This window comes from Pinus tabuliformis, chromosome 7 (genome assembly GCF_031772625.1).
Source record: "Pinus tabuliformis cultivar Carrire ecotype Pingquan chromosome 7, CPIR1, whole genome shotgun sequence".
Taxonomy (NCBI): Eukaryota; Viridiplantae; Streptophyta; class Pinopsida; order Pinales; family Pinaceae; genus Pinus; species Pinus tabuliformis.
In genome coordinates this window covers 448,164,181-448,190,363 of record NC_142293.1, presented here as the reverse complement: position 1 = coordinate 448,190,363, position 26,183 = coordinate 448,164,181, and positions in this window count along the sequence as shown.

Here is a 26,183-nt window from a genome sequence, read left to right as displayed (position 1 = left end):
CACTCAAATTTTGGAGCCTCTTGTGGATCTTGTCAACGGTCGGACCTTAGTCACTTATTGGTCAACTGATGAATTCAATCTCCCTTCTTTGATCTCAAGAGTTTCTCAAAAGTTTATCTTTATATAGAAACCGTTATCTTCGGGCATGGAAATTATCGCTTTTCATCCAAAGGAGAGTTTTGGTTTGCTTCAAGGGGAAATCTTTGTGAAAAATGATTTTTTCTCATCATATACACATGTTTCACACTCATTTAAAAAGTTCCACACCTTATTACACAAGCGTCATCATGATCCTCACAAAGTCTTTCGTCGAATCTGCACTTGTTGTAAGTTGTTAGAAAGGTTGTTGAATTAAGGAAATAATTTTTCATATGTTTTGGATGATCTGTGTTGTGTCACCAAGTGTCCAATTGTTTGGTCACAATCAAGTTCTATCACTGTTCACATCGGTTCCACTGACCCCACACTTAGCCAAATTCTGGAGGATTCCTAGCAACCTGGCCTCATCCATCCTTCCTAAACTATCCACTTCACATATTCAACCTTCAATCCTCTCCCTTATCTCTTGTAATTGTGCAATACATAGAAATCCCATCCTTCCTTGCCCTCTAAAACTGTATAGATGCTTCCTTCAATGTCCTTCCCTCAGCCGAAGCTCATCGCCTCCAGAAGCTACACAGTTCTGTCACTCAAGCCTCTCAGTTTCCCAATCCCCCTTTCCTCCTAAGACTACACAATTTTTCCTCCTAGGCTCCCATGTCACAACAACCACTGTTGACTAGAAATCCACAATTATGTCCCTCATTGGACATTGCACAATTTTTTCTCTCAATGAGGACTGTGAAGAAATTTCCCTCTTGGTGTTCTGAGCTACACACTGTGTAGTCTCAGTGACCAAGCTTGACCCTTGGCTACTTGAACTGCATAATTGTGCATACACTAGGCCTTCTCCATTGACCTGTCACTCAGTGCTAAACCAGTTCATGGATTAAAGTGCTCCATCTTTGACTAGGTATTTTTAGATTGATGTCGTCTCGTCATGAGTGAGTTGCATATGGAAGTACTCTCTTACAATATGGAAAGATGATGAATAAGGAGATGGAGAAGGATAACATGTTAGATGACACTTAAGGAGTTGATGAGAAAAGATAATAATTAGATAAAAATACCAAGGAACCCTCGACTATGATAGAAGCTCAGAGATCAAGACCGCATGAAGCCTATCTCTTATTGAGAACCCTTTGGAAGGTAGGTATGAAAACAAAGCAAATATTTTATGAAGTTGAAATGCACCTCTTAGTGTAGTATGAAGTACAGCTTACGATTGTGATATCATTATGTCTTCAATGACAAGTATGGTCACAAACACTGAAATTCATTCCATGTGTTTTCTCTAATTGTTTCCCTCCCTTTTGTAGAATAGGAAAGATGTTATCTTTCTGCATAGTGGTTGTCACACACTATGTTATGAAACCAGCTCACACAAAGATACAAAATATAGATCAATGACTTGAAAATCAGCCTCTTTAAGGGGGAAACCTCCTTTACATTACATAAATGAACAATTCGTTGATGATACAAATGACAAGACCTCCTTTCTATATATAGGAGTCTAAGTGGTCCCAATATAATAAGAGCCTACATAACAATAATATTGTAGGGGCACAACAATAAAAATAGTGGGATTCTATGGGGTACAATAATAAAAACATGGGGACTATATGGGCACAATAATATAATAAGGGGGTTGCACTAAAAACAATAAGGATTTACACTAGTAGTATAGGGACCTAACATGCCCCTCTCCTTCGAAAAGTGTTGTCCTCAAATGCTTGATAAGTACTGGATGCTTCTATATAAAATTCTCATCATCCCATGTGGAATCTTCAGTGGGTAAGTTCTTCCACTTGATGAGATACTCTAAAATTGATCAATTTTGTAGCTGTCGAATTCTTGTTTCTATGACTGCTTCGAGTTCTAATATGAGTTTTCCTTATTCATCAAGTTCTAGAAATATTGTTTGAACTAGGATCTTCTGCAAATTTTGAATGAGTTCCCAGACTTCTTTGTCATTGCTCCATTCATCATTTTCTTCATTTATCCAATCTAGTTGGATAACAGAAATGGCACAAAGCAATGCTTCCACATCCTCATGCTTTCTTGAGAGTGCATCTCCAAAAGAATTTTGCTTCCCTTTTTTGTAGATGATTTCAAAGTCATAACCCAACATCTTTGTTACCCATTTTGGTTGTTCTTCTAAAGATAATATTTGTTATAAAAAGTATTTAAGACTATCATGATCCATTTTTACCTTGAAGTGTTTTCCTATTAGGTAAGGTTTGTTGTTTGGAGGAGCACTTCCTGGAATCAAATTAATAGCAAGATCATGATCACAAATAGGTTGGAGGCATTTGGGAGTCTCAAATACCTATGAATGTTTGTCTAAGAATTTTTTGAGATCTAGAGAAATATATTATTTCGATGTGGGAAACTCTAATGATCATAATTGTGTAATTACGCCTCGTTGTTCTTTCTTTAGAAGCTTTGTCATTCCACTAGAGATGATTATCTTTCCTAGTTTCCATGTGATACCCCTTAATTCAAATTCCTTTCCTTCTGAAAAAAGTTTCATGAAAAGTTCTTGAAAATTAAAAGATATTGTACCAAAGGATTGTAGTCATTGGACTCCTAGTACAACATCAACACTACCCATTGGAATGGAAATCATTGGGCTATTCAATACATATTCTCCCATGGATAGCTTGATATTATGGCACTTTCCAGAGAAATTTATTGTTCCTCCACTTGCAACCATCACTTGACACTCTGGTGATGTATATAGGAAGCAATTCAATTCATTGGCTATCTTACAATGAATAAAATTATGGGTACTACACGAATCAATAAACACTATTACCTTTTTCTTCTTGATAGTTTGAGGAGCGGTAGTTCTGACCAACACAGTACTTGATATGGTCAGATTCATTTTTTCTTTATCTAGGGTTTCAGCCTAGTGTATATCCTCTTCTTTTGATGTTTCTTGTTCCTTTTCCTCCTCCTCTTCACAATCTCTGTAAAATAATTTCTTCTCACCCCACTTATGACCTTTAGTGTATTTGCTATGAAAACTATAACAAATCCATTTTACTCTTTTTTCTTCCAATTGTTGTGGTGTCAACCTTATAGGTTGTGGAAGGCTAGGGGAAACAACACTTCCATATTTATAGTTTTGAGTGGTAGGCTTCCTTATTTCCATAATTTTTCTTTCCATTTTTCTTGCCAACTTGAATTCCTTATCCAATGAATTAGGTTCCCAAAGACGAACCTGATGTTGAATGTTATCCTTTAAATTCCCTATGAATACGTCACTCCTCTGATACCAAATTTTATGAAATTAGCTCACAAAAAGATAGAAAAGATAGATCAACGACTTCAAAATTAGCCTCTTCGAGGGGGAAACCTCCTTTACATTACACAAATGAACAATTCTTTGATGATACAAATGACAAGACCTCCTTCCTATATATAGGAGTCTAAGGGTTCCCAATACAATTAGAACCTATATAACAATAATATTGTAGGGGCATAACAATAACAATAGTGGGCTTCTATGGGTTACAATAATAACAACATGGGGACTATATGGGCACAATAATACAATAAGGGCATTGCACTAATAACAATAAGGGTTTACACTAGTAGCATACGGACCTAACAATAAGGGTTTACACTATTAGATGAAACTTAAGGAGTTGATGAGAAGAGATAATAATTAGATAATAATACCAAGGAACCGTCGGGTATGATAGAAGCTCAGAGGTCAAGACTACATGAAGGCTTTGTCTTATTGAGAACCCTTCAGAGGGTAAGTACGAAAACAAAGCGCATATTTCATGAAGTTGAAATGAACCTCTTAGTGTTGAATGAAGGACAACTTACCATTTTCATATCATTATGTCTTCAATGACATGTATGGTCACAAACACTAAAATTCATTCCATGTGTTTTCTCTAAGTTTTCGCTCTCTTTTGCAGGATAGGAAAGATGTTGTCTTTCTGCATATTGGTTGTCACACATTATGCATAAGTTCATTCTGGTAGTTTCAAGGGCTCATATTGGTTTTTATGAGTTTTCTAACCATGTAAACACTTGTCGCACTCATTCACAATGTTTTGAGTGTTGTCCCGCAAATGTCATCACGGTCATCATAAAGTCTATATTAAGTATCACACTTGTCATAATTGGTAATGAAGTGGGAACCCAGAAGAAAAATTGTTGTTCATGTGTCACAGGTGATCAATGTTGTTGATTCATCAATTATTCTAAGTGTTAGGACACAATCGAAGCTTCATCACTTCACTTGTCAGTCTTAATTGTCCAAAACTTCGCCTTTTGCGAAGAATCTCCCCAACTATTCAAGTTGGCTTAACCCATCCTGCGTAGGCTACAAATTGTGTACTTCAAGTTAGCAGACTATGAACTTATCTATACAATGCATAGTTTCTGTTGCACAAGGCTACTGCGCTACGCAATTCCTAAGCCCATGGCCCAACATTCCCTTCTAGAATTGTGGAATTCTTTTAGTCAGTCTTCCCTTCAAGAAATGCACAGAAGCTTCCTTCCGTGGTCCTCCCCTCATCCTAACCCATAGTGTCCCAGAACTTTGTAGAATTTACTCATCCCTCCTCTCCATAACTATGAAAAAATCTTCCAAATTGGCCCCTCCAACTAGAAAAATCATTCCTTGTTTGCTGGTTATAATGACTGTCACACTTGTTGTGGACTGTTCCACTGGATGGTAGATGGGTCTTTCTTGCTCATATGTGTGTCTTCCTGGGTGGTACTATTACCTCTCATTTATACGTTCATTCCCCCCTACCCCCTTTGCATTAGAAGAACCTTGACACTTTCAAAACTACACACTCACGAGGCACAACCCCCTTGATTTTCAAAGACACCATTCCATCCCTGTCTCATTTCGACAACTAGAGCCAAAGAAAATCTTTAAGGATTTGGAAACCAGGCCTTTATACCGAGTGGGACTCCTACACGAGACTGTGTAAGGTCTGACTAGGACGTCATATCGAGGAGATCCCCTTAGTTGATGGATTTCCAGGACCATCAATAAAATGGCGCGAGAAGGAGGGAAAGATGTCAGGTTGTACCCATTGAGTCTAGTTTGAATCTCTTATTTAAAATGGCTCTTCCCTAAATCATAATATCAGGATTTTTTTCTAACGATCTTAATTGTACCATCATTGTGGAATTTATTCATAACCTATTTGAATTTAAGTTGGATGCTAAGGGTGAATGAAATTTTCGTGAACATCTGTTTCAAGTTGTTCATGTTTGTCTTTCTTAAAGAATGCATTGCAAATATGTCATGGCTAAATTCCTCACCCTCGCATTCGAAGGTTGTGTTAATCATTGGTGTCATATGTTACACATGCCTTCTATCCATTCACTCGACTATCTTGCGAAGAAGATACATAAGGCCTTTAATAGGTATAACTTCCAAGATGTTCACGGAAGAATCAATATTTTAGGAATGAAGCTTAATGAATCAATTGAATATTTTTATGATCAATTCCTTCACCTATGATATAAGATTTCTAAAAAAAAATTGAACTAGGATTTCTTGAAATAAGATTTTGAACGCTTGGCTCTTCGCTCTTCATACGGTGAACCTGAATCTCCTGATTTTTCTGCTTCCCCAAATATTGTGAATCATGAGACACCTAAAATTTAAGAGTAGGAGTTTACTACCCATTTTTTTCTTTGTCCTCATCCTTTTTGAGTTCCGATAGGGGTGCCTTTTTGTGATTGTAAAACATTTCAAAATTCTACAAATCTAATTCCCAACCCACCTTCTCATTCTTCTCCTACCTTTCATGACTCGTATTCAATGGAGGAAATCCAAAAATGGCTTATGAGGCATATGGAGAATACTAACTACTCCACTCTACAATATGATATCACTATCCATAACTTGAGTCTCAAATATGATCTAGATTTCTACCATTTTTTATCAACTAGAGGCGAGACTCTTAAGAAATATGTTCCACTAGCTAGTCTTTCACACTCTCTTGATTTGTGTGTTGTTGTTTCAAATTGTGATGAGGTACAAGCCAATCACTCTACACAACTAGAGGAGGAGGAAGGTGAAGATTCTTTGAATCTTTTGTAGGTTTTTTGAGATCGTTGATGTCAATATGACATGCTTCCATTCTTGGATGATTTTCAATATGACAATCTTCCTAATGAATCAAATGTAATCAATTTTTTTAATCAATCCTTAGTATTGGGAAACAATCATTTTGATGAAATAATTTTGTTGGTGTATGCGACAATAAATTCCCAAGTGCATCATTTGATATTTCGGTGTCTGATGAAGATATTACCTTTGATCCAAAGTATGATTTGGTTAAAAAATATGTTCATATCAAAACTTCCTCTTCACCTCACTATCAATTCTGTCATGTCGTTTGGAATTCATCTACTTGCAACAAAGATACACCATTCTCTTCAGTTTCTTCATTCGATGAGTTATCACAAGGCAGTGAGGTTTTCCATGATGAGATTGAAAATAGTCAAAACATAGATTACCCTTCCCATCCCTCATCATCTCTTTTATTGCATGAATACAACTCTTCAAACAATATTTATCACAAAATTTCCCCAATTCATTTATCTTTGAATTTTCTATCAGAAGATCCTTTCCATTTGAGTAATCTAATTTTTGAATTCAAAAAATCTGGTGAAACCAGCAACAATAGCGATCCTCAAACCATGCATGATCTGGTTCAAGCTTCAAAATGTGACTCTACAATATTGAGAAGTTTTGGGATCTGTTAGGGAGTCAAGGAACTTCAACTTCCAATGATGCTTATGTCACGATCTTGCAACTTTGATAAGCCCGTTGAACTAAGTCAGATATGGTTTCTCTCCCACAATATTTCTTTTTGAATGTTTCATTCAGTGTAAATCTCTTTCTCAAACATGTTTTATATTTCATATGTAATCTTTCAAACTCTTAAGATTTTACTTTTGACAAGACTTAATAATTTTTTTTGTTCATTCATTCTCTGGCAAGTATCTTGCAACAAACTTGGATTTGGAATGTGTACCTCTCATGGAAGTTGATCATTCCAAATATCATCTTTGGCTAAGGGAATCATATCTATCATATGTATTTCATGACGAGAATCTCCTAGCTTTCCTTGTCAATATCATATCTCAAATACTATCCTTCATGGCACCTGAAACCCTCTTGAGTGTGAATGTATGCATGAGGTATTGTGTGAATCAATCTCCTTTTTGTTCATTCCACCCTGACTGATGTCATGTGCTCGTTGTACTAGACTCCCTTCCCACTTCTCTAATGATTATAATGCTAGTACAGTGAGTCAGCAGTTATGAAGAAATGGACTGTCACTTTCATCGCGTGAACAAGATGATGTTATTCTTAAAAAATTCACGAAACTAGTCAAATTTATCTTTGTTGATCACGAACTGTGAATTTGATGCTTCAATCAGTAGATCTGATCATTCTTCTATCCTTTATGACTTTCATTCAACTTATCATTTTCCCATCAACACATCCAAGGACAATGCTTTTACATCTCTTTACCTTCATCATTCAATATTTCATGTTTCAGATTTGCGATGAGTATTTGAAACACTACAACCTTCGTTGATAGTTATGTTGGGTCCTCAGTGTCTCGACGTGATTGTTGAAAATGATCAGATCTATTTTCCCTTACAATATTCTCAGCATAATCCGATTCTTGTAATTGAAAACATGTCTTTTCAAAGATTTCAAGAGGGTTGTCATGAATTGTACAATCCAATTGTTGAATGGTTAGAGCAATCTTAGCTAGAAAGTTATGTCATGAAGAACAAGTTTCAATCTTATCTCACGCTTGCAAAATTTTTTGATGTACATGTGGACAAGTCAACGAGAAGTTTCAAAGGTTTGTTGAAACATGGTATTCATTAGAAAGGTAAGAATGCAAATTGGATGAAATTAGTGGTTGTGACATATCTTTATGCGCATAAGAAAGACCTTCCTTTTCTTGTGCTAGTTATTAAAGTCCTTATATTTTATGCTACAGATTTATTTATATTTGTTCTATCTATTCATATATGTGTCAATGCACGTCAGGAACAGCTATGGTGGCTTCACTTAAAATTACATTATACATGACCCTGACCTTCTAGTTGTCATTTTAGGAGTAGTATTAGCTCCATCCTAGTTTTCCCTCTCTTGCACTCATTCTAAACTTATTCCCTGTAGTCTTTCCTCGTTTCCTTATTATAGTTCTACATCATGTTTTCTTTAGCCATTTTTCTCTCTTATCTTCTGTTTTCATTTCCTTGTTGTTTGTTTTCTTTCTTTTTGTCTTGTTTTATTTCTTGTTTAGTTTCTCCTTTTGTGTTCATCATGCGAACTGTTGATCTAAAGATGATCTGCAGTTGTCATTGATGTCAACAAAATAAGCACCAAGGATGACCATGAACTTCCATGGCACATTGGAAATCATCATTCATGGTTTCTCATCTCATAACCATTATAGGAATACCCTACTCAAAAATATCTTTCTATCGGTATATAGCCCTCCTCGTAATTCCTCATGGTTTGTAAGTTATTCAAGATTGAAGTTAGTAACCCCAATTAGTGGGCTAAAACTCCATGGGGTTGTGGCATGGAATTTATCATTTATTTTTGTCATTGAATAGTCAATAATTAATAATTTTTTAAGCTCCTAAAATCCCTCAAACATTCTCTATAGAAGCCCCTCTCAACTCTATAAAAGTAAATCTCATATATCCTCCAAAAGTAGTGATCATGGAATTTTTGCTATACCTTTATTTCTTGAAAATATTAGATACCAAACTTAAAAACTATTTGAGAAGAAATCCTAATGAACATCATGACCAAATTTCAGATCTTGGTTCGCTCTACATTTGGAGATATGATCTATGGAAGTTAGGGTTTTTGCAGGCTCCCGAAGTTCATCGTAAAGAGGTGACCGTGGGAAAATTGTCATAATGCTCTCTCTGAGAAGTGGATTGGAATTTTATAAAAAGTGGTGGATAGTGAACGGAGTGTAGTTTTCTTTGTACCAATTTGAGAGTCGAAGAAGGAATCAATCACACGTGGCATGCCATACAAGTTCGCTCTATTGAACTACTCCATAATTAGGTCATTGTGAGAGATGGGGCATAAATTTTCCTTGAAGAATCCAAATCAGGTTAGACCTGTGGAATTAGAAAGAAGACTCATAGCACTACTAGAGCACCTAAGATCACATATTGGGGATATGAAATCACAAACATACATCCGATTCAATATCGTGCTCCTAAAATGAAAAAAAAAAACTAGATCATGTGTTGTTAAGGGGTGCAGAGGACTAGACTTTCTAGGGCAGCAAAGAGCAAGGTGTAGCAAAATGATGCAACAGAGGTAATCTCTAGGTAGTTATGTTTTTTATATGCATGTCCATATGTAAATTGAATTCGGTTATTTGTATTCTAATTTGTTCCTTTTGTTTAGCACTGACATATGCTCTGCAGGATGAGGTAGCATGACAAGAGAAACAATCAAGGTGTAGAACAACAACAAGAATTTCACCACATGAAGTCTTCAAGTGGGCACCACTGCATACAGTCATTGTAAAACTTCTACAACTGTTTATATGCCAAGAGTTCAAGACGCAGTGTTGGGAGATCTAGGATCATCATTAGGTGGTTGTGTCATAGTTGGGTTATGGTCTACTGTTTCTTTTCTTCTACATCATTCTATATAATTGTAAAGTGGACCATTTTCCCTGGTACGAGAGTCCATTCTTCTCTTATTATTCATGGTATGATGGTGATATGCTAGTGAATGAAGTCACCAACAAGTTCAAGCCTGTGAAAACTTCAGGATGGTAGGGTGGTGCTAGGGTGAGATGTAGCTCATTGGGTGTTGGGGCATTTGTTTAGTTGACTACTAGAGAATCTTGAGCATTGGAGAGTCTGCCCAGTGGGAGCTGGAGATGAATTCTTTTCTAGATTCTAGGAAGTTGGAGCTTTCCTTTCAATTGGAGTTGAAGATTAAAGAATTATTAGAAAGACATTCAGGTGGTTTTTGTCCCAGAGGCGGTTTCCACCTTAAAAACTGTGTGCATTTGTGTTACTTTTGTTTACTACTATCATTGTACAAACACTCATAATAATTGAATATTATTAACTAATTCTCTGAAAGATTAATAATAATACTAATTGAAAGGAATACTAATTCACCCCTGCCCCTCTCAGTATTTCCAAAAATTAGTATGAGAGCTTGGTTCCTTCAATAATAGTTTAACAACTAGAAGGAGTTCATGGAGCATACCAAGAATGGTGTACCTCTATTCCATGAAAATAATTATGCACTTTGGAATGGAAGAATGGAGGTCTATCTCTTGGCACAAGGTTACGAAGTATGGGAAACTATTCAAAATGGCTTTACACCAATCAAGGATGAACAAGGTAGGAAGAATTTGGTAAATGATGAAAAAGAAAAGAATATTATTATCAGTGGACTTATTGAATCTCCTTATCATAAGGTGTTGGGTTGTAAAACTGCCAAAAGTGTATGGGACAAGCTTGCGAACATATATGTAGGTGACTCAAATGTCCAAGATAGCTCATCATCCAATGAAGAAATCATAGTCAAGAAGAAGCCAATGAGAGAGTATTGTTTATGGCCAAGCAAGATAAACGGGAGGTATCAAACAATGAAGAAGAAAGGTTGACCATAGAAGAAGTTTCTAAGGAATCAAGCTTATAAAAGAGCTCAAGGCTGAGAAGATCTGTTCCAATACTCTTGAAGAACAAGCTCAAGGTCTCAAAATTGAAGTTGAAGAACAAAAAGGTATTGACGAGTCACTTCAAAAGAGGTTGGAAGAAAGTAATCGAGAAAGGGAAGCACTAGAAGTTGAAGTAGTCTTGCTGCATAAGGAAGTGAACAAGGGAAACATTGTCCAAAACTATGCCAACAACTCAAGGGATTTTGAAGAAATCAATAATATAGTGACACAAGACCTCAAGAGATAATTCCAACAGAAGTAACAAGAACTTGACACAACATTTGCAAAGTTTAGCAGGATCACACAGCAGATGCATGAAGCAAAAATTGAATGGAAGGAATCTGATGAAAGATACATAAACATTGTTGACCAAAACCAAAAGGAATTAAAAACATCTTCAATATAAATAAGCAGGCTCAGGATTGAAAATGCGAAGGAGAAGTAATATATACAGGTTCTCAACAGGGAAGTAGAAAAGACCACTCTTCTCAAGCTATAGGTTGAGGAGGCAGAAAAAAGAAGGAAGATCTTGGAAATATGGTTTCAATAAGATCTTACTAAAAAACAATAAGAACTTTATGCAACTTGTGATGAGATCAACAAACTCAAGGGATCACAAAAAGAACAATTACAATATAAGAAACATGAAGAAGTAAAAATGAAGGCAATTAAAGATGGTAAAGCTCTAGTTGATGAACGTACAATCTCCACATCTTCGCAGGATAATTCTAAGAAGGAAGTTGATCAAAGCAAAAATCCAAAGAAGAATGTTGCAACTCCAAATAACAAGACCAAAGCAATCAAGAACAAAGGACCACAACAAGCTACAACGCCGCCACCAAAGAAGAATGAAAAATCTTCCAGGTATGTTCGTTTATTTAATGGTTATTTATTTTTATGAGCTAACTATGGACATATGGCTAGGGATTGTGAAGGTTTTGAATGGTATAATCATTATCTGTAAAACCTTATAAGAAAGTTTGCAGGATCACAGGACAGGTTCCACGATGATTTTGTCAGTCGAGAATATGTGCTAGATGGGTGAAATATTGAATGTTTCTACTTCCATAAGTATGGTCATAGCGCTCGCGGTTGTAGATATTAGATGGAATCGCCTATGGACAACATTGAATGCTTCAAGTGTCATAACCATAGGCACATGACTCGCGATTGTATGAATAAGAAGGTCTGGAAAAGGAAATAGGAGGAGTCTTTGCAGCAGCATATTGCACAAGTCTATGATTGATAGGAAGGTAGTTTGAACAAGATGGTAGTTTCATTAAAGGTTCAGGGGAGCAAAATAGTTGAAGGATTACAGGTTACCAGAAACAAAGCAAGATTGGTTTGCAAATGCTATGCACAAGTGGAAGGAATTGATATCGATGAAACATTTGCGCCAGTTTCCAAAATGGAAGACATCTGGATGTTTCCTGGCTATGCATGTTCAATAAAAATGAAAGTCTACCAAATGAATGTTAAGTCATAATTTTTGAATGGCGAATTAGAAGAAGAAGTTTACATTGAACAACTTGAAGGTTTTCTACTATCGGAAAAATAAGACTATGTTTGCAAGTTAAAGAAGGCTATGTATGGTCTCAAGCAGGCTCCCAGAGCATGGTATGCTCATCTTGATGGATATCTACATCAACAAGGTTTCAAGAATGTTATTATTGATAGCAATCTTTACGTACAAATATATAAAGATAACTTAACAACGTTGAGGTATATTTGGATGATATACTCTTTGGTAGTAATGATGATAAACTAAGCAAGAACTTTGCTACAAACATGAAAAGTGTGTTTTAGATGTATTTACTTGGTGAGTTGACACACTTCTTAAGGCTTCAAATATATTAGCAAGAGAAAGGAATATTTATAAGTCAAGCTAAGTACATCAAGGAAATGATCAAGAAATTTAAAAATGGAAGATTGTAAACCCATCCTTACTCTAATGCTAACAGGTTACAAATTGAGCATAGACGACTCATCTAAGGATGTGGATCACAGATTGTACAAATATATGAATGGTAGTCTTGTATATGTAACATCCTCCTCACTAGTTGTTATGCAAAAAATTGGATAAGTAGCAATATTCCAAGCAACACCAAAAGAATCACATATTATTGCTATCAAAAAAATCATTCGATATCTAAAGGGCACAAAAGGATATGGCTTGTGGTATCCCAAGGGAAACAATCTCATTATTCAAGCCTCTACAGATGTAGATTGGGCAGGAAGCATTGATGATCGTAAGAGTACTAATGGAGCAAAATTCTATCTAGGTGGTTGTCTTGTATCATGGTTGAGCAAAAGGGAAACCTCAATCTCATTATCTACAGTGGAAGCAAAATAAATTGTAGCGGTAGCTTCTTGTACTCAAGTCCTTTGGATGAAACAAACTTTGCAAGATATTCAAGTACAATTCAGTGAGCCTATTCCCATCTTCTGTGATAACACCTGTGCCATCAATATCTCCAAGAATCATGTCATGCATTCAAAAACAAAACACATTCCGATCAAATATCATTTTGTTAGAGAACAAGACACTAAAAAGAATATGAAACTTGAATACGTAGGTACAAAATAACAAATCGTTGATATGTTCATTAAACCTTTACCTCGTGAAGCATTTGAATATCTTTGTGAGAAGCTTGGGATTCTTCTAAGTTCTCATTAGATTTTCCTTATTCAAGAAATAAAGGGGGAGTGGAAGTGTGTATAGGTCCGTAGGATGGTTGTGTGTCAGGGGGAGTTACCCTTTGCCATTTACGTCAAAGGGGGAGAGAAGCAGTAGGAAGATGTGCATTGATCACAGGGGGAGTACTATCAATGTGAAAGGGGGAGATTGTTGATCTAAAGATGATCTGACGTTGTCATTGATGTCAACCCAAGCAGCGCCAAGGATGACCCTAAAATTCCATGGCAAATTGGGCATCATCATTTATGGATTATCATCTCATAACCATTATAATAATACCCTACTCAAGAATAGCTTTCTATCGGTATATAACTCTCCTCGTAATTCCTCACACTCTGTAAGTTATTCAAGATTGGAGTTAGTAACCCAAATTAATTGGTTAAAACCCCATGGGGTTGTGGCATGGAATTTATCATTGATTTTGGTCATTGAATAGTCAATTATTAATAATGTTTTAAGCTCCTAAAATCTCTCCAACACTCTCTATAGAAACCCCTCTCAACTCTATAAATAGAAATCTCACATATCCTCCAAAAGTAGTGATCGTGGCATGTTCTCTATAACTTTATTTCTGCGAAGTCTTAGATGACAAAATTATAGCCCATTTGAGAAGAAATCCTGATGAAAACATGACAGAATGTCATACCTTGGTTCGCTATATTTTCATAGATATGATCTGTGGAATTTAGGGTTTTTGCAAGCTCCCGAATTTCATCTCAAAGAGGCGACCTTGGGAAAATCGTCATAACAGTCTCTCTAAGAAGCGAATGGGAAATCTATAAAAAGTGGTGGATATTTCAAAAATACTAGATTTATTTGTATGAATTTCAGAGTCAAAGGAGGAAACAGTGACACATGGCACACCATACAAGTTTTCTATACTGAACTAGTCCATAATTAGGTCATTGTGAGAGATTGGGCATAACTTTGCCTTGAAGAATCCAAATCAGGTCAGACTTGTAGCATTTGAAATAAGACTCAGAGGGCTACTACAAGAATGAAGATCACATATTGGGGATCTGAAATCACAGAGATACATCAAATTCAATATCGTGCTCCTAGAAGGGGAAAAAACTAGATCAAGTGTTGTCAAGGGGTGCAAAGGACCAGACTTTCTAGGGCAGCAAAGAGCAAGGTGCAAAAAATGATGTAGCAGAGGTAAGAATTAGGTAAGTATATTCTATATATGCATGTTCATCTCTAAATTTCATTAGGTTATTTGTATTCTAATTTGTTGTTTTTGTTTAGTGCTAACATATGCTCTACAAGATGAGGTAAGTTTTTGTTATTATCATGTCATGGGTATTTCCTTGAAGAGTTTTTGCAGGTATTATATGTTCATCAAGAGAAGAATCAATGCATAATATAAGGTTATGAAGAGTGAGAAAGGGTAGCATGACAAGAGCAACAATCAAGGTGCAAAGCAGCATCAAGAAGTTCACCACATGAAGTCTTCAAGTGGGCAACACTGCATACAATCATTGTAGAGATTCATTGTAAAAGCATCATTGTAAAAGTTGTACAAGTGTATATCTAGCAAGAGTTGAAGAGGCAGTTTCGGGAGCTCTAGGATCATCATTATGTGGTCATGTCATAGTTAGGGTTATGGTCTAGTGTGTCTTTTTCTCCTACATCATTCTATATCATTGTAAAGTGGACCATTTTCCCTAGCATGGGAGTCCATTCTTCTTTTATTCTTTTAGAGGGTGGTAGGGTGGCGCCAGGGTAAGTTGTAGCTCATTGGGTGTTGGGGCATCCATTTAGTTGATTACTAAATAATCTCGGGCGTTGGAGCGTCCATCCAGTGGGAGTTGGAGAATAATCCTTTTTTAGATTCTAGGAATTTGGAGCTTTCTTTTTAATTGGAGTTGAATATTAAATAATTATTAGAAAAGTGTTCAGGTGGTTTTTTTCCCAGAGGGGGTTTCCACCTTAAACACTATGTCCATTTGTGTTCCTTTTGTTTACAGCTATCGTTGTACAAACACTCATAATAATTGAAGATTAAATAATGTTGTGAAAGATTAATAATAATACTAATTGAAAGGAATATTGATTCAACCCCCCACTCTAAGTATTTCCAACATGAATAAGTGTTGTGCCTGGACTTGTTTTGGCTTCTTAGTATGTGTGTGGCCAAAGGATAAAGAGTCTTGTGACACTTCAACATTTAGCTAGCCCTTTTCCAGTCTTCCTTATGTTTGTTACACCTTTTGGCCGATGAAGTTCTAACAGAAAATATGATTTGTCCTTCAGGAGAATTTTGATTCAACCATGAACCCATGTCTAGTTCGGAAACCTCATGCCTATACCTGATTTTTCTACTTTGGTTCTCTCAATCTTATCCAACTAGTAGAAGTGGAGAAGGGGAAAAATATAAATGAGAAAACCTAAATTAGAGGTCTCTATATGCTTCTCTGAAGGAATGACCTCTTTTTTTGTCAATAAATCAGTATCCCTCTTCCACCCCAAAAGAAATAAGTGACAATGCAAAGTTTTGTTTAAATAAATAAATATAGGTGGAAGAAGAGAAAGGCTTCCTGCACAGAGAGTTGAAGAAAGCAACTCTACCAGGGTATTGTCCAGGTTCACCAGTAGTGAAGCAATGTTTGTGTTCCTGCATGACTTCGTCAGGGTGTTTTCCATGCCTACTGGAAGCGGATAAACACCATAGGTGGAAAACTATACCCTAGAAATCTTAAGCCAGTAAGCTAGACTACCCTTCCCAACTCAAAACATTGTGATTATGATAAATCTTATGTTGTATTCGACTGATATGGTATAGAGGGGATCATGTCTTCCCATGGGGTAAGTGGGAAGACCAAATTAATGTTCATGATGAATCAATACTCCCTGAGGAACCAAGGCCTTAAATGAAATAATTTACCGAAAGAGAGAAGCTGGATTCTACGAGTGTGTCACCAAATGCCATAGCATTATCATGATCATGATCACACATAGGTGGGAGACATTTGGGAGTCTCAAACACCTTGGAATGATTGTCCAAGGCTTTTTGGAGATTTGGATAAATAGATGATTTTGACATGGGAACCTCTAGCGAGCATAATTGTGCAATTACGCCACATTGTTCTTCCTTTAGAAGATTTGTCATGCCGATAGAGCTGATTATCTTTGTAGGTTTCCCTATGATACCCCTTAATTTAACTTCCTTCCTTTTGAAAAAAATATCAAGAAGAGTTCTTGAAAATTAAAAGTTATCATACCCAAATATTGTAGCCATTGGACTCCTAGTACAACATCAGCACCACCAATTGGAATGGAAAGCAATGGACTATTCAAAACATATTCTCCCATGGATAGCTTGATATTATGGAACTTTCCAGAGAAATGTATGGTTCTTCCATTAGCAACCATCACTTGACACTCTTGTGTTGGATATAGGAAGCAATTCAATTCCTTCTCTATCCTACAATAAACAAAATTATGGGTACTACCCAAGTCAATCAACATTATTACCTTTTCTTCTTAATATGTCCTTCTATATTGATAGTTTGAGGATTGGTAATTCTTGCCAATGCATTACAATATGTGGTCAGATTCATTTCTTGATGCTGAATGTGATCTTTCACTTCTTGAGCCTTTTTCTTCTTGATATGTCCTTCTATATTGAGATTTGAGGAGGGGTAATTCTTGCCAATGCTTTACAAGATATGGTCAAATCCATTTCTTCTTTCTCTAGGGTTGGTTCCTAGTGTATATCCTCTTCTTTTGACATTTCTTTATCATTTTCTTCTGCCTCTTCATAATCTATGTAAAATAATTTCTTCTCAACACACTTATGACCTCTAGTGTATTTTCTATCACAACTATAAAAAAGCCCTTTTTCTCTTTTTTCTTCCAATTGTTGTCATGTAAACCTTGTAGGTTGTGGAAGGCTAGAGAAAAAATAGTTCCATATTTATAGTTGTGAGTGGTAGGATTCCTTGTTTCCATAATTCTGCTTCAATTTTTTTTCCCGACCTCGATGCCTTCTCTAACGAATCAGGTTCCCAAAGATGAACCTCATGTTGAATGTTATCCTTTAAAGTCCCTATGAAGACATCAATCCTTTGCTTCTATGGAATATAATTTACTCTTATATTAAATTTTTGTAATTCCTCAATGTGCTTTTCCATTGAACCCTTTTGTTTGATATTTATCAATTGGCTAAGGAAGTTGTTACTCATTGTATCCTCATAATGTGTTATCATTTCCTCCATGAAAATTGACCAAGTGCCAAGTGGTTTACGAGAACAAAGCCCTTTATACCATAAAAATTGATTCAGTTCTAAATATAAATATGAAATATGTACCTTTCGTAATAGTAATACACCATGTAGATCAAAATATTTCTCCATCTATAGTATCCAATTTACCGGATCTTTACCATCAAACTTCCTCATATCACCTTTTCTTTATCTTACGAGCTCGATCATGAATTTTTTTGTATCTATGTAATTTATGATCTCCAAGATCTGAAATTGTGTCCTACAATAGCCCTCTGAGTCCTCTTTCTAACTCCACAAGTGTGATCAAGGTTGGATTCTGCAAGTAAGAGTTACGTCAAATCTCCAATGATGACCTGATTATAGACTGGTTCGATAGAGCAAACTTGTACGAAGTGCCACATGTTTTTGTTTCAACATTGTGACCTGAAATCGATACAGTGACAACTAACACCTATCATTTTTTTGTAACTTCTTATGAAACTCCAATCTGATGCTCAAAGAGAAATTTATGATGATTTTCTAAAGATCACTTATTTCGGATGTAATTCGGGAGCGTACAGAAACCCTAAATGTCGTGGACTATATCTCCGAAAACATAGCGAAATAAGATCTAAAATTAGGGTCCAAGCTTCATCAAGTTTTCAACTCAAATGGGTTTTAATTTCAGTGTCAGAAACTTTGTATAAAAACAATTATAGCGAAAATGCCACGATGAACTATTTGAGATTGAAAATTGGAGCTTGCAAAAACCATAACTTCCTTAGATCATATAGCCAAAAATAAAGCTAGACAAGGTCTGGAACTCAGACCTAAGGTTCAACAATATTTCTTCTCAAATGGGCCCTTTTTAGCTTCTGAAACATCATAGAAACAAAGTTATAGTGAAAATTCCACAATGACCTGTCTGGAGCTAGGAAACCCTAGAACCCAAAGCTCTGAATACCAAATGCTATGAAACTAACTAATAAAAAGATAGAAAATATAGATCAATGACTTAAAAATGAGCCTCTTCAAGGGTGAAACCTCCTCTACATTAGACAAATGAACAATTTTTGGTTGATCAAATGACAAGACCTCCTTTCTAAATATAGGAGTCTAAGGGGTCATAATATAATCAGAGCCGACATAACAATAATAATGTAAGGGCACAACAATAACAATAGTGGTATTCTATGGGGCACAATAATAACAATATGGGGACTACATGGGTACAACAATATAATAAGGAGATTGCAATAATAACAATACGGGGTTACACTATTAGTATAGGGATCTAACAATCAAGGCTTACTATGTATTGTCATATCACCCAAATTTTACTTATATAAATACGTCAATTATTACCTCGTCATGCTAATACCAAACATCTTTCCTGCAACTGCTCACACATGTCACCCACATGTTCCAAATATCAAGACAATCATATCTATCAATTTTAAATCAACTTTTACAAACAATCATGTCATAATCCATAGTCAACTCATAGTCATTAGACACAATGCTACAACTATCACCTGCTACACTCAAGTACATATCAACTGTCTCAACACATATGTGTTATTAAAACCATCTTAAATCAAGATCATTGGAGCACATACTCATATTATGAAATTCATCAAACATGTAGGTTTTAACCCTGTACAGAAATTACCTGTATACGAATTCTTAAACAAAGAAAATAAACAATGCGAGAGCATAACCCATAAAACACATATGCACAGAGATTTTTCCCTGGATCCCAAAACTGGGACTACCAGCTTGATTTTTCATTATGTTCCTTTCAATGTTACAATACATATTTATACATGCCGAAGCATCCAATACCATGGACCGAAAAACCATCGCGTCCAATACCATGTGCGAAAATCATGCACAAAACCATAGGTAGGTTCGCCCAACCTAATATAGGGTCCAAAAAAAATTTTCCCGGGGCGCTGCCCCAGACCCCGTAGAGGGGGGCTACCCGCCCCCCTCAAACCCCCCGGATAGGGGGGGCTGCCGCCCCCCCTGTGACCCCCCCGCTGCGCAATCGGCGCAACGAAGGGGGGCTCCCACCCCCCTCTAACCTCCCGTTTAACTACGTCGGTTAGTCGTGGAAAGAATATAACACAACCCAACAATCTCCCACTTGTTGTTTTCTTTCCACAGGGGGCCACAGGAGAGCTTAGTCATTTTTCCAGCCCTAAAACACCCATTGTTTCTCTACACCAAGAGAACTTCTCAGAGCTCACAGATTTTGTCAATGCATCTGCAGTATTCTTCAAAGTGTCCACCTTTACCAGCAACACCTTTTTGTCTTCTATCATGTCCCTCACAAAGTGATACTAAACATCAATGTGCTTTGTCTTTGAATGATAAGCAGGGTTCTTTGCCAAGAAAATTGCACTTTGGCTGTCACAATCTATTCTTATAGCTCCCTGTACTAACCCCATACTTGAACACAATCTCTGCAACCAAACTGCTTCCTTGCTTGCATGAGTGGCTTCCATGTATTCTACCTCTGTAGTTGATAGTGCCACTACAGATTGTTTCTTACTCATCCAACTGACTGCACCTCCAAATAGGTTAAACACATACCCACTTGTAGATCTTTTCTGATCCAGATCTCCAACCCAGTCTGCATCAACAAAACCATGAATATCCAACACTCTGTCCAATCCTGGTCTTCCTTGGTAGCACAAACCATAATCACTAGTGCCACGCAAATACCTGAAAACCCGCTTCACTGTTGTCCAGTGCTCCTTCCCTGGTTTTGACATAAACCTGCTCAATACTCCCACTGCATGTGCAATGTCTGGTCTAGTACAGACCATTGCATACATCAGGCTACCGACTGCACTTGCATATGGAACACGGGACATGTCCTCTTCCTCTTCTTTGTCTTGGGACACTGTTCAGCAGATAACCTCACACCTACAGGAATAGGAACCTTCACCGGTTTACTATCCTGCATATTAAACCTCTGCAGTATTGTCTCGACATACTTCCTCTGGTTTAACCAGAGCTTCCTCTTTGCCCGATCTCTTTTAATTTCCATGCCCAAAATATAGTTTGCAGCACCAAGATCTTTCATGTCAAATTTGGAGAACAATTGGGTCTTCAAATCCTGGATAATTTCTTTGTCATTTCCAACCAGCAACATATCATCCACATACAAGACCAGATAAATAACACGGTCACCAATTAATTTAAAATACACACAATGATCTGCTTTGCTTCTGGTGAAGCCAAGTCCCCGTATAAATGTATCAAATTTCTGATACCACATCCTTGGTGACTGTTTTAACCCATACAGAGACTTCTTTAACTTGCATACCAGTTCTTTCTTACCCTTCACCGCAAAGCCTTCAGGTTGCCTCATGTAGATTTCCTCTTCCAAATCCCCGTGAAGAAATGCTGTCTTCACATCCATCTGTTCTACCTCAAAATCAAAAGCAGCAGCAACAGATAAAAGTAATCTAATAGAAGCTACCTTGGCAATAGGAGAAAAAATATCACCAAAATCAATTCCCGGCACCTGGGAATAACCTTTTGCTACCAACCGAGCTTTGTATTTCTCCACCTTTCCTTCTGAATTAGTCTTCTTCTTGAACACCCATTTGCTGCCAATGGGTTTTCTTCCAGCAGGCAACTCTACCAGATCCCAAGCCTCATTTTTGTGCAAAGATGCCATTTCATCAACCATGGCCTCTTTCCAGAGTTTTCCATCCTCTGAATCCACTGCTTCCTTCACAGTTCTGGGATCATCATCAGTAACAGACAAAGCAAAATTTGAACTGAAAGCAGATGGACTATACCTTTCTGGCTGCCTTCTTTCTCGACCTGATCTTCTCACAGCCGGAGTTTGTGGCTATTCATCTTCTGATTCCTCCTCTGCTGCAGAGTCTGATTCTTCCTCCTTTGGCTCAAACTCTATCTTCTCAGGTTCCTTTGGTTGGACTTCAGATTGAATAACATCTTTTACCTCTCTGAACACCACATCTCGGCTGTACACAACCTTCCGTGTGACTGGGTTCCAAAGCTTATAACCCTTTAAACCATCCTTATACCCAATAAAGATGCACTTCTCAGATTTACTATCCAACTTGGTTCGTTTCTCCTTTGGAACATGTACATATGCATCACATCCAAATACCCTCAGGTGTGAAAGAGAGGGTTTCTTACCAGTCCATACTTCTTGTGGAGTCTTCTCCTCCAACGCTGATGAGGGTGATCTGTTGATCAGGTAACGTGCAGTATCCACCACCTCTGCCCAGAATTCCTGTCCTAACCCGGCACCGCTGAGCATGCTTCTTGCCCTTTCCATCAACGTCTTGTTCATTCTTTCTGCGACTCCATTTTGTTGAGGTGTATATGGAGTAGTCTTCTGCCGTGCTATACCACACTTCTTACAAAATTCTTCAAATTCCTTGCTGCAAAATTCTCCACCATTATCTGTCCTCAGCACCTTTATCTTCTTCTCTGTCTGATTTTCCACCAGAGCCTTAAATTCTTTAAACCTGTCAAAGACTTCAGATTTCTTCTTAAGGAAATATATCCATGTATTCCTTGAGAAGTCATCTATGAATGATACATAGTACACAGACTTACCCAGTGATGGAACCTTCATGGGTCCAAACACATCACTGTGCACAAGCTCTAATATATGTTTCGTCCTCTTACCACCAGAGGGGAAACTCACTTGATTCTGCTTCCCATACACACAATTTTCACAGAAATCAAAATCCAGAGAGCTATCATTCATACCTTCTACCATACCTTTACCATGAAGTATTCGAAGGCCCTTCTCTCCAATATGTCCAAGCCTTTGATGCCACAACATGGTCTTCTCTCCATAGACCACTAGATTTTCTACTCCGTTTTCAGGAACCATAGAACTATTGCACCCATCAACAACAGTGCTACCTTGCAGCTTGTACAGAGTTCCAATCCGAACTCCCCGCATCAATATCAGTGCTCCTTGAACCATCTTGCAAGTATCTTTCTCGAACACCGTCTTTACACCTGCATCATCCAACTTGCTTACAGAAATCAGATTTCTGGCCAATGCAGGAATATGTAGAACACCCGGAAGTGTTCTAACCCTTCCACCTTGCAACTTCAACTTTACTTTTCCCCGACCAATGATTCTAGCCTTCCTATCATCTCCTAAGAAGACATCACCACCATCGTATTTCTCATACTCGAAAAACCACTCTCTATGGGGAGTGAAGTGAAAGGATGCACCTGAGTCAATCAACCATGCCTCATGATCTACATGTGTACTTGAAGAAGCCAAGTACACATCCCCACCTTCATCTGAGGTGGTTTTCGCCTCTGCAGAAGGAGCATCATCAGATCCCTTTCCTTTATCAGGAGCTTTAGATTTACAATCCCTTCTGAAGTGCCCTTCCTTTCTGCATTTCCAGCACACCACCTTTGTAGGGTTTCCTGGAGATTTAGATCTCCCTCTAGATTTAGATCTCCCACTCGATGACTTATTTTTGTTTCTGTTCTGGGACCGTCCTCGTACAGACAAGGCATCACCATTCTGGTTGTCCATATTCTTCCGTCTCATCTCCTCCGTCAGCAAGGCTGAGACTATTTCATCAAACTACAAAGCAGTTGCATTGCTACCTATTGCAATAACCAGACTATCCCACAAATCTGGTAGAGAACACAATAGACTGATGCACTTATCTTCATCTGAAATTTTAATATCAACAGATAATAATTGACTTACCACAGTATTAAACGCATTCAGATGCTCTGTCACCGAGTCTCCATCTTTCATCCTCAGGTTATACAGCTTTTTTCGCAGGAACAGTTTATTCACCAGAGACTTAGATTGGTACAAAGTCCCTAAATTGACCCACAAAGCCTTTGCCATAGCTTCCCCTGATACATTCAGCAATACTGAATCTGAGACACACAATCGTATTGTGCTCTTTGCCTTCCAATCCAATTTCTTCCATTCTTCATCGGTCACTCCCGATGGTTTAGTACCCGGATCTATCGCGATCCACTGATCTTTATCAACCAACAGATCCTCCATCTTGAGTTTCCACAACTCAAAACTCTGACCATTGAACTTCTCAATCTCGATCTTTCCACTGCTCGCCATCTTCTTTCACCACCAGAATCGATCTCGCACATCTCCCACTAAACAGGGTCTACCACAGGCCCGAGCGAAACCCCTCAGCAACAAAGGCGTCCCCTTGAAGCCAAAACAGCTCTAATACCAAATGTAGGTTTTAACCCTGTACAAAAATTACCTGCATACGAATTCTTAAACAAAGAAAATAAACAATGCGAGAGCATAACCCATAAAACACATATGCACAAAGATTTTTCCCTAGATCCCAAAACCGGGACTACCAACTTGATTTTTCATTATGTTCCTTTCAATGTTACAATACATATTTATACATGCCAAAGCATCCAATACCATGGACCGAAAAACCATCGCGTCCAATACCATGTGTGAAAATCATGCACAAAACCATAGGTAGGTCGCCCAACCTAATATAGGGTCCAAAAAAATTTTTCCCGGGGCGCTGCCCTGGACCCCGTAGAGGGGGGCTACCCGCCCCCCTCAAACCCCCCGGACAGGGGGGGCTTCCGCACCCCTCTAACCCCCGGTTTAACTACGTCAGTTAGTCGTGGAAAGAATATAACACAACCCAACAATCTCCCACTTGTTGTTTTCTTTCCACAGGGGGCCACAGGAGAGCTTAGTCATTTTTCCAGCCCTGAAACACCCATTGTAGTCGTGGAAAGAATATAACACAACCCAACAAAACATTCAACCAACCTGCAACCATACCATGTTAAATAAATCAATTAGGAATGAAACATTCAAGCACTAAATAGATGTCATAATCAAACAACCAAGCACCAAATATGCGACATGAGAAAACTCATACCTTAATGTATATTAAAGGAGGCTATCTTGTCTACATAATGAGGTTAGGTTAGCACAATACAACTTCATAACATATCAACTCAAACCTAGATCATGATATCCATAGCAGTAACTAACTAACATGTTCACATCATAAGCTCATAAGCATTTGTCATTCATTCCTAACAATTATTACATATGTACTATCGATATAGATTAGTACGACACCATATCACAAATATGTCGTCTCATATCTGAATATCGCAACCATAATTGTGTGCATGGGTTAAACCAAGTTAACACAATACATATAACATCGAGATATTCAATGCAATGAACATAACCATCACGCATATGACCAATCGAAATTACAACATCAAGATCTCAATGAAGTAACCCTAATCATCAAGTTAATAGCATATAATGACAATAAGCTATATATAATGCTCATCAATAACATATAACGTAATCATCAAGCTAACTATCATATAAAAACAACAAGCTAGCCCATAGCATACTCATCTATAACATATAACATGATCATCAAGTTACCTAACATAAACAAAAATAGCAATCCATACAACCATATGTTACTACCATTCTTGACCTTTCGACACATGTGCATATGACTATACTAATCAACTATCACCTATCATGTATGTAACCATAACATCAAAAACATGTACATAAAACTAACGCCTATAAACTTAATGCACATAATAATCCTTAACTTACATACCTACATGCCCAACAAACAAGCTTGTATGATGACATAATCTTGCCTCGACATCTAATACTGCAACTTCACTTTGATGATCTGCATCTCTTGGTTTACCTCATTCAACACATTAGCATCATAAAAACCAATATCATCATGATGACTTAGATTATAAAAAATGACTTCACAAGGCATGTTTGACCTACGATTCATGAATAATTACAACCAAGACCATACATGCATAACAACTGATAATCAACCATACACGCAGGAACACATACTCCATGACAACACCTTCAACCTTCACATGGTGACATCACTACAACCATGATCAACACCATGAAAATGAAAAAAGCACATGGAAAACATGCATAAGGAACTTATATGAAACCAACATGAAAGCATGATCAACACACAGCCCAAGAAGAGAGCCACCAAGCTCTGATACCACTCTGTAACACCCTTCTCCCACATCTACCCAAGAAACTGACCCACTAGGGTAGACATGCGATGAGAAGGTACAATGATATTATTCAACCTCCTAGGTAACTTTAGCGAAATGAAATCGAAGAAACATCACACACAGTCATCCAACATCATCAACAAAACCCTCAAAAGACAATACAACCACACAGACAACCTCTCCCTGGGTCCTACTATTGTTATAGACCTCTTTGGCCATAGTCGCTCTCATGCTATGGGAAAGGGAGCGACTAGAAACCAAAAGTCACTCTCACAGGCCTCCTTGCCAGTGATTGTGGACCAAAATTTCTAGTTTTGTGCCAGCGACCACAAGATTTAAGCCACTTTTTCAGGCCTA